The sequence below is a fragment of the Myodes glareolus genome, chromosome 6 (assembly GCF_982192425.1).
Source record: "Myodes glareolus chromosome 6, mMyoGla1.1, whole genome shotgun sequence".
Classification (NCBI taxonomy): domain Eukaryota; kingdom Metazoa; phylum Chordata; class Mammalia; order Rodentia; family Cricetidae; genus Myodes; species Myodes glareolus.
The window spans coordinates 19305443-19315169 of NC_142031.1; the positions used below are offsets into that span (position 1 = coordinate 19305443).

Consider the following 9727-nt stretch of genomic DNA (forward strand, 5'->3'; position numbering starts at 1 on the left):
CACAGCCTCAACAAAACACAAGCCTATTGTTTATTCATTTATTTTTTTAAAAGAATATTTATTTATTTATTATGTATACAATATTCTGTCTGTGTGTATGTCTGCAGGCCAGAAGAGGGCACCAGACCTCATAACAGGTGGTTGTGAGCCACCATGTCATTGCTGGGAATTGAACTTAAGACCTTTGGATGAGCAGGCAATGCTCTTAATCACTGAGCCATCTCTCCAGCCCCTTCACTTATTTTTGAAACAGGATCTGGTGTAGCCCATGCTGGCCTTGAACTCTCCAACCTGCTTTAGCCTCCCAAGTGCTGGAGCCACAGGTATGTACCACCAGGCTAAGAGCACATGTGTTTATTTGCATGTGCGCGCGTGCGTGTGTGTGTGTGTGTGTGTGTGTGTGTGAGTGTGTGAGTGTGTGTGTGCGTGCACATGTGTGTGCGTGCTTGGGTGGGGCCTATGTGCACAGGGAGGCCAGAAGAAAGCATCAGGCAGCCTGCTCTCTCTCCACCGTATTCCTCTGGGACGAGGTCTCTCACTGACCCTGCAGCGAGACCAATGGCCCGTGAGCTCCAGTCATCCTCCTGTCCCCACCTCCCAGAGCACTGGGGCCCTAACGACACATGTGTGGCCATGGCGGGCTTTTTGATGTGAGCCCTGGGATCCAGACTCAGGTCCTCATGCTTACGCAGCAAGTGCTGATACCTACTGAGCCACCTCCCCACTCCCAGTCTCTAGCGGGGATAGCTCCGATCCACCATTCTCCACCACTCAGCATTCCCGATGGACGCCCTGGCTGTTCACTGATCTTCAGCATGGCTTTCTTAGCCAAATATCACCGTTCCTGCCTGCAGCATTAGCCTGACATGCACGTGCACACACGTGCGTACGCGCACGCTCCTGTTATTTGGGATATGACCTCATGGGAAAGCCCTGGCAAAGGGCCAGTCACCTGGGTACACAGCTCTGATTCCTCCTTCTGTCCCCGTCTCCTCCCAACACCCCACAACTAGACCCCCTTTAGGCTTCGTGCAAGTCTCAGCCTTGACTGGAGTTCTGCAGTACCCTCCTGGGTTGTACAGAATCCCAGGAGGTCTGGCCTCCTTGTGGCCTCCCTCTTATAGCCTCCCTCTCGTGGCCTCCCTCCCCGTGGCCTCCTATGGGCGGGAGCTGCGTCCTTTGGCATGTGTTTCTGACAGAGTAATGCCACCAGTAGGTCATCTGCCGCCAGCGTGAACAAAGAAGGGGAAAATGAAAAGCAGCCCCAAACCACAGAGACACACCTGATGGTTTGAGAGAAGGCGGCCTGGCGTCAGCCCACGTGATGGCCCGAGGATGTCACATGAGTCAGCCAAGGTGGGTAGTGGCTCCTGTTGAATGTTGATACAAACGTCTCTTTTCCCTGAGAGCAACACAGTTAGGGACAGGATGATCAGAGCAAGAAGCAAGGGCGTGTCTTGGTCGCCCACCACCTGGAAGCCATTAATGGGGATGCCTTGTGGGGGCACAAAACCCAGCCATATGGGCCCTTAAAAATACGTACATATACAAATGGGCTTTACTGTGCACATTAGTTTCGTCACCTGCCACAGTCTTTTTTGTGGTGCTGAGCGCAAACCTCACCCCTCCAGTATGCTAGGTAAAGACTCAACCACTGAGTCACCCGCCAGCCCCTGCAACCTGCCTCTAAAATTTTAAATTACCTCAAAGTGTCACTCTGTAATCCAGGCTAGACTCAATTTAGGAATCCTCCTGCCTCAAACTCACAACTATTGAGATGACAAGGGTGATCCACGACACCTGAGCAACCACCTTTTCTTCCCCCATCCCCCTCCCAGGGTTTCACGGGGCTGTGCTGGCCTCAAACTCACTCTGTAGCCAAAGATGACCTTGAACTCCTGATCCTCTGTCTGCACCTCCCAAGAGCAGGGATTATGGTCCCGCATCACCACTGCTGTTTTCTATGGTGCTGCGAACGGAACCCTGGGGCTTGGCGCAGGTCAGGCAAGCACTTCGCCAACCGAACTGTGTCCGATTTCAAAGGGAACGAAACAAGACAAAACCAAAGCAAAAGAATACGAAAGAGCAACAACCAAAGGCCAAGAAAACCCCCACAGGTCTTACAACATGAGGTGCTTTCCAATACTGTTTTCTCCAGGTGATTAAAAAAACATTCTGGCCGGGTGGTGGGGGCCCACGCCTTTAATCCCAGCACTTGGAAGGCAAAGGCAGGCGGATCTCTGTGAATTTGAGGCCAGCCAGATCTATAGAGTGAGTTCCAGGCCAACAAAGGCTATGCACAGAAACCCTGTCTCGAAAACCAAAACAACAACAACAACAAAAAACAACAAAACACCCAAACCAAAACAAAAACATTCTGGGGGTTGGAGAGATGACTCTGTGGTCAAGGACATCGGCTGCTTTTGCAAAGACCCCAAGTTCAGCCCTCAGCGTTCATTGACACCTCACAAAGGCCTGCAGCTCTATTTTCAGGGCTTCTGGTGCCATCTTCTGGTCTGTGTGGGCACCAGCCATACAGAGACATCCAGGCTCTCACACATACACACACAATAAAGCAAATGATCTTTAAAAGAAAAGAAAACAATTCCGGCAAGGAGAAGGCTCAGTCGTAAAGCCATTGCCCAGCAAGCATAAGGACACCAGGATTCCCAGGATCCATGTAAGAAAAATCCCAGCCTGGTATCTGTGTGGGTGCAGTGAGGTGGCTCAGCATGAAGCAGCATTGGCTATGCAAACCCGGCAGCCAGTGTTTGAGCCCCAGAACCTGTGTAAAGATGGAAGGAGAGAACTGACTCCCAGAGCTGACCCGTGATGCCCGTTTCACATGTGTGCGCGCGTGTACACACACACACATACACATTGCCGCGCCAGTGAAAAGCCAAGTGTTTGCAATCCCAGTGTTGGCCAATGGTGAGAGGAGAGGGGGAGGCGGATGGAGCCATGGAAGGTTGAGAGCCAGCTAGCATGGTTTATGTGCTGAAGTGTCAGGTCGGTGAGAGACACAGTCTAAGAAAAGGTGGAAGGCCCTGAAGCAGATGCCCCAGGCTGTGCTCTGACCTCTGTACTCACTGTTTGCAGGCATGCACCCTCTGCCAATAGACAGAAATAGGAGATTTGTCTGGCCGCGGCCATCACTCTGCCTTTAGGGCTCTACCATGCTGGGGATGTTTGTTTAGCGTGCTGAAGGCCCTGGGTTCCATTTCTAGTACTGGATGTGGGTGGGTGGGGTGGGAAAGGCTTGTGATGGTTTGTGACCAGAAGTTTGAAAACCAAACCAAACCAAAACTCAGCGTCCGTGCCCCACTTTGCCCCAGCGATCTCCCATCCTTTTGTCTGGGCTGGAAATTGAATTCAAGCAGGCACGAATGCAAAATGTGTGTTCATCACAGAGCTTTGCCGCAGCCCTGAGTCACGACCTTTGTAGTGGGCCCAAGGTCTGTTTTATTTGATCCTACGCATTTGCCAGCTCTGGAGCTGGGAGCCCATTTGACAGGGAGGAAAGAGAAGTTGAGTTAGCCAAGCCCGCAGAGACTAAGCCATGAAGCAGGTTCAGGATCCCTGCACCAGAACTTCATAGAGCAGCTACTGCCACTTTGGGGACCGTGGCAAATGTGCACCTGTTCCTTATCAGTTGCCCCATCCCTTCAGCCAAGGCTTTGTCAGTGTATCCTCAAAGAACCAGGTGGCAGAGAGGTAGGAGCCCTCTGTCCCAGGGAGACCGCTGAGGCTCACAGCGGTGGGGGTGCTTGGCCCCATGGTCATAAAGAAGTCAAATCTAGTTTGGGTCTCTGCTGTGATCTTTAGAACTAAGTTGAGACACTGAAAGAGAAAAAACATTCTCAGTAAACATTCTCTGGCTGTCCCGGTGGCCTTTTGTGTGTGTGTGTGTGTGTGTGTGTGTGTGTGTGTGTCATTGCTCCACGAGGGAGATACTGGGATATCAGTCCGTTTTCTGGAGCCCGAGTCCTGGGTGGGGCAGGCTCCGGGGCTGCTGGAAGCTGTCTGGCGTCCCTGCCTGGGCGAGGGTCCCTGGTGAGCACGCTGCTTAGTTTCGGTCCCAGGTCCCTGCACGCTCCTAAGCCCTGCCCTGTCAACCGAGAGGGAGGGAGCCAGGCACTCTGCCACTCCCAGCTCTGGGCTGGGCCGGGGAGCTGGCCGTGCTTGGGTCTCTCTCACCTCTGGTAGCACCCTCTCCTTTCCCTCTTATGCCTCTGATTGGCCAAGAGGATCTCTAGAGGAACCTGAGAAAGCCTGAGTCAGGTCCCTGCCCTGGGGGTCCCCTCCCCTTCCTCGTGTTCCAGGTTCTCTGTCTTTTTCTTCAGGGAAGTGGCTGTAGGTGACAGTCCTTGGTAACTCTGTGCCACTGGGCTGGCTCGGTGCTGTCTCCCACACTGCAATCTCTACCCCAGAGGAGGAGAGAAGGTCCCTGCAACCCTGAAGATAGTCCTGGTCTCTAAGCAGGGAAGGGCCTGACTCTTCCCCAGGGGGAAGGCAGAGCTGACTCAGGAGAGGGCTATAGACCCAGAAGCCAGGGTGGAGAGCCAACAGCTGGCTTTGACAGTGTGCAGAGAGACAAGTGTCCTAAGGGTGTGGCATTTTCGCCTCCACCCTCTTCCCTGCCTCTGGGTGCTCTTCCTCTTTAGGTAGCTCCACACTCCCTCCAGGAAGCCCTCCCAGCTTGATCCCATGGCCCTGCTTCCCCCACCCTTTGCGGAGTGGAGCGAGAGGGAAAGAGTACCCTGAGAGGAGACAAGCAAGATGAAGACTTACTTCTAGGTCCCAGTGGGATGCAGAAGGGTTCTCAAGTCCTTGCTCACAGTTTTGGGCTCCTCCTTGTGCATAGCACACACACACACACACACACACACACACACACACACACACACACATACTGACTTCTTAGTCCTATTTTAGATTTGAGAAGATGTTTCCAAAGTGAGTTTTGGAGGCTCCCCACCAGCGTTTACCCAGCTGCATAACAACCCACCAGAGCCAAGAGAGTCCTGCGGTCACCTAGATTTGGCAGCAGAGTCTCGAGCTCAGTGGGTGCAAATTTAATTCCTATGCTGCAGGCCTTCTCAGGACCTTGGATATTAAATAACCAGGTCTCTCTCCCAGCACCTATAGTTCCCAAATGTACTTGACCTTGTTTGTTTGTTTGCTTGTTTGTTTGTTTATCTATTGAGATGATATTGCTATTTAGCCCAGGCTAGCTTCAAACTGGGGATCCTCCAGCCCCCACTCACCAAGTGCTGGCATTTTAGATGCTCACCACAAACACCTGGCAGATTTGTTTTGTCTTTAATAGTAGGTGTCTCAAGACGGGGGGAGCTAGGGTGTAACTGAGAAGGCTTTGAGAAATACTGGCATACAGAATATTCTAGAAAGGGCAAAGCCACCTTAGTGTTGACTTTATAACAACGGAGAGCTTACTCTGTGTCAGAACTCAACGTCTCAGAACAGCGGGTAAGATGAGTATTATTCCAGAAGATAGGGAGAGCACTCGGGTCAGAGTTCACCAGGCTGTTGTTCTCACCAACCTGTGAACTCTGCCAAGCTGTGGACCCCGCCAAGCTGTGGATTCCGCAAACTGTGAACCCTGCCAAGCTGTGGACCCTGCCAAGCTGTGGATCTCACCAAACTGTGGACCCTGCACTTATGGGACTGGGCTGCGGTGGGGTCCTCTGGCTTCTTGTGTTCTCAAAGGAAAGAATTCAGTCACCAGATGCAGAGATTGGAGTTAGGCTGTCCCTAAAAGTCAGGACAACCTGGCAGGTTCTGCTTTTGGATTTTAAACAAGTTTCTGTAAATATTTATTTGACAGGTGCCATCTTCTTGGGGTGAGGTGATCTATACATTTCCAAGTCACGGAGGTCTAGACTTCATCCTTTAAGGTATTACTTCCCTGATCCTCTAGAAAAGCCCGCAAAGGGGTAAGGTGGGTGTCAAAGCCACAACAAGAATGGTATTATAATGAGCCCAGTGTCCTTAGTGCTGGGGTCCTAGTTTCTGATAAACCGGGACAACCCAACTGGTTTAACACAAAGGAAAGTTCTGGCCTTCAGGAGACTCAGCTGACAAGATCCAACTACAGCCTCTCTTGGTCACCTCATGTGTAATTCCCACTTCCCCCAGAATTATACGCAAATTCTTATTGCCCCCCATGGCATAGGTAGTGCCCTTGGATTCACACACAGGGTCCTGGGACTCCCACTCTGCTGGTCAGGGGCTCTTTACTCACATAGAGGGAAGGCTGAGGGACGTTAGTCACAACTGGGGACGGAACCAGGGTATGAAGGAGGCTGGTACGCGATCCTCAGAAGATTTGACTGGGTTCTCAGATGCAGAGTGCCAGCCAGGTTTGACTACCTGTGATCCCCGTTCTGCCTACAGAAAGAAGTAGGGCCTAGTTACAGCCCAGAGGATGCTGCAAATTTCCAAGTAAAGATCAGAACGCAGACTTGGGATTTAGGCAGATCCGAGCACAGAGCTCAGCTTGGGCTGTCTTGCAGCCAGGCAAAAGCCTGCAAACCACAGCCGGTGTTTATCAGAACAAGATCCTGAGTCATTTCCAGGCTCTATTTGAGGACAGTACAGCCTTGTCACACGCCAAAGCCATTTTTCTAGATATTAGCTGACACTGACTGAAACAATGAAGCTAGATCACATCGTGAGAATGGAACCAGGAGCAGCTTCAATGGCTGTCAATCAGTTTCTGCCCCAGGCCCCTGAGCAGGCACGGCATACATACAGAAGTGTAGTCAGCCAATCAGAACTTAGCAGTGGACTTGTCGCAGCTGATCATCTGAGAAAAGTTCAGCAGTACCCTAACCTGCTCATCAACCAATCAGAAGCAGCAGTTTCCGAACCCTTCGGCTACTACTCAGTAAGAAGTGGTCTCTCCGAACCCTACTGTTGTCCTGCTGGGACTCAGTGGTGCTCTGATTGGGCACAAGCTGTTCCGAAAGAATTGGGATGTAGCCAGGCAGTGGTGGCACATGCCTTTAGTCCCAGCACATAGGAGGCAGAGGCAGGCGGATCTCTGTGAGTTCAAGGCCAGCCTGGTCTACAGAGTGAGTTCCAGGGCAGGCACCAAAGCTACAGAGAAACCCTGTCTCGAAAAAACAACGAAACAAAACAAACAAACAAACAAAGAATTGGGATGTGTCTTGCACTGGCCTGATAGAGGCCACTCTACATTAGTGTGTTATTATGTGTTAAAATCTGTGTGAGTGTGCATACAAGCACCTGTATGTGTGCATGCCATGAGTGTGTGCTTGCAGGCAGTGTCCTGAAGACAAGTTCAGGTGTCGTTTCCAGAAATTCCACATACTTTCTCTGAGATGGAATCTTCCATTGGCCGAGAGCTTGTCAATTAAGTTGGACTGGCTGGTCAGCAAGTCCCAAAGGTCTTCCATTGGGATTACAAGCACATACTGCCACACCTGCCTCTTTCCATGTGACTTCTGGGGACTGAGCTCAGGTCTCTGGAGCAGTCTTCCCGGGGCTTAAGAGAGACTGTGGCAAGAGGGACCACACGGGCCATCTGAGTGGATCCTCACCCAATCCAGAGACAACACCAAGTGGGATGTGGTAGCACCCGCTTATAATCCCTGCTCTCGAGAGACTGAGGCAGGGGGATTATGGGTTCAAAGCTAACTTGAGATACATAGAATGAATAAGAAGAATATTTTTCATGTTCATTACAAATACTATTATTTTATTATTTCACTCACAAAAATTCCATTTTATTTTGATGATAGTTTCCCCTCAATAATTTTTATTACATTTTATTTCTGTGTGTGTGTGCGCACACACACGCATATATATGGGGGAGGGCTGTGTGGGTGCCATGATACATGGGTGGAGGTCAGAGGACAACCTGCAGGAGTTTCATCTACTGGGTGGGTCTTCAGGCTTGGCAGCAGGGGCCTTTGCCCATTAAGCTGTCTTGCTAGGCCTCAGGCCTTCATTTGAGTAGGTTGACAAGGGAAACATAGTGAGTGAATTCAATAATTTCAGAATAGGAGCTGTGTTATGGGAAAAAGAATTTTGTCTCTCTGAGGACGACATTTGACCCGAGACACGAATGACGGGCAGGGGGCAGGCATGGGACATTCTGGAGGGAGGGCACTTCAGAGAAAGGTCAGGACTCACACAGAAGGCCCAGGGATCTAGGCACCCAGTGGGCAAGGCTGACCGTGGTGATAGTGCAGGGGGTGGGGAGTGGGGGGTGCAGAACAGACAGAGCTGAGGCCGTGGCGAGGAAGCCGGCAGAAACTGCTGAGCAAGCAGGGCTGTCCTGAGATCAGATCTGGCATTCTTGGAATGCCGCTCTGCCATATGCAGAAGGGCTGCATGGGGCACGGGTGGACAGGACAGTAGGGTAGAAGTGACCGGTGACATGGATGGGCGGGTAGAAGGGGAAAGGTGGTTAAATCCAGGGAGTGTGACAGCAGCCCACAGAGGCTACTGAGGGGCAGGCTGGGCGGCCCGAGGGGGAGGAAAATGGCTCAGGAGGCATTTTGGACTCTATATCACGACATCTGGAAGCCTGGGAAGGCTGGAGGACCAGGAGGGGGAGGGGTGATGATCAGAGTTGGAATTGGTGACTGATTAGTTTTAAGCCGCTGGAGAGTGGGCGGGTGGGCAGGGAACGCCAGTCTGGGGCAGGTGGATCCCAGCAGGAGTCACTTGGTTGGGAATGGGGCCCAGGCTCTTCCTGCCTTGGGTTCTGGACCGGCCTTCCAGGAACAGATTGCTGAGGTGGAGGGTGGGGGAGGGGGGCTCCAGACAGAGGTGCAGAACCCCAGCCTCTCTCTTCCAGCAAGCCTGGCTCTGCTTTGGCAGCCAGTTGACAGGCCATCACGGGGCGGGGTGAACCTGGCAGCCCTGGTTCAGCAAACAGTGAGAAGAGCAGCACCCTGTAAAGCAGCACCCCCCGACTAAAGCATTTTATCTTCCACAGATGTGCACAGATGGCCTCACGCCAAGAATGTGTCCTCCCTGGTGCCCACCCCATCCTTGGAGTCTGAGATCTCCGTGCACGTACTCTCTGAGTGTGTGAGAACCGCGCCACGCTGGGAAACCTGTGAGGGGTTGTGAGGTCGGCTGACCTGGTGGCTGCAGCCTCCCACAATGCACTGGGCTTCCTACCGCGAGCTCAGCGCAGGCTTTGGTACAGAGTTGCTGAGATCTGAGAACCAGGGACCACTTGCTTGCTGGGTGATCTCAGGCTTGCTCTGTACCTCCTAACATTAAAATGGGGAGTTGCTGAGAACTGAGAACCAGGGACCACTTGCTTGCTGGGTGATCTCAGGCTTGCTCTGTACCTCCTAACATTAAAATGGGGTGAATGGTACTAGCTGGTAGGTTTGCTGTGGACGATAAACAGAAGCCTAGAACACTACCCAGCAATCTAAGCACTCAGTAAAGGACTGTAGTTCTGTGATTTCCCTGAGCTTGGTCAACACAGAGAACACAGGCCCCAGGGAGATACTTTGTGGGTTCGAGTACCAGTTGTCCCTCTCAGTGCTCAATTCTCGAGGGTCTCTGATTTCTCATCTACAGCGGAGTCCTCCCTTAGCAGGTTTATGGGGGTGTTGGGGGCTGTGCGGGTCACAATGTAGTCTGTTGTCATTTATCTACCAAGGTAAAGTTGGCATCGGCTGATTGGTGACCGTGCTTTGGCACCGTGCCCCTTCCT

General features: G+C 52.0%; 1 long non-coding RNA gene across 1 annotated transcript; it reads left to right on the plus strand.

Annotated features, from left to right (window-relative positions):
• Positions 1–1081: 1081 nt before the first annotated feature.
• Positions 1082–9472, plus strand: LOC146894124 (uncharacterized). Its single transcript, XR_015001993.2, has 2 exons — positions 1082–1356; positions 8990–9472. It is a non-coding gene; the product is annotated as an uncharacterized LOC146894124 (long non-coding RNA).
• The last annotated feature ends 255 nt before the right edge of the window (positions 9473–9727 follow it).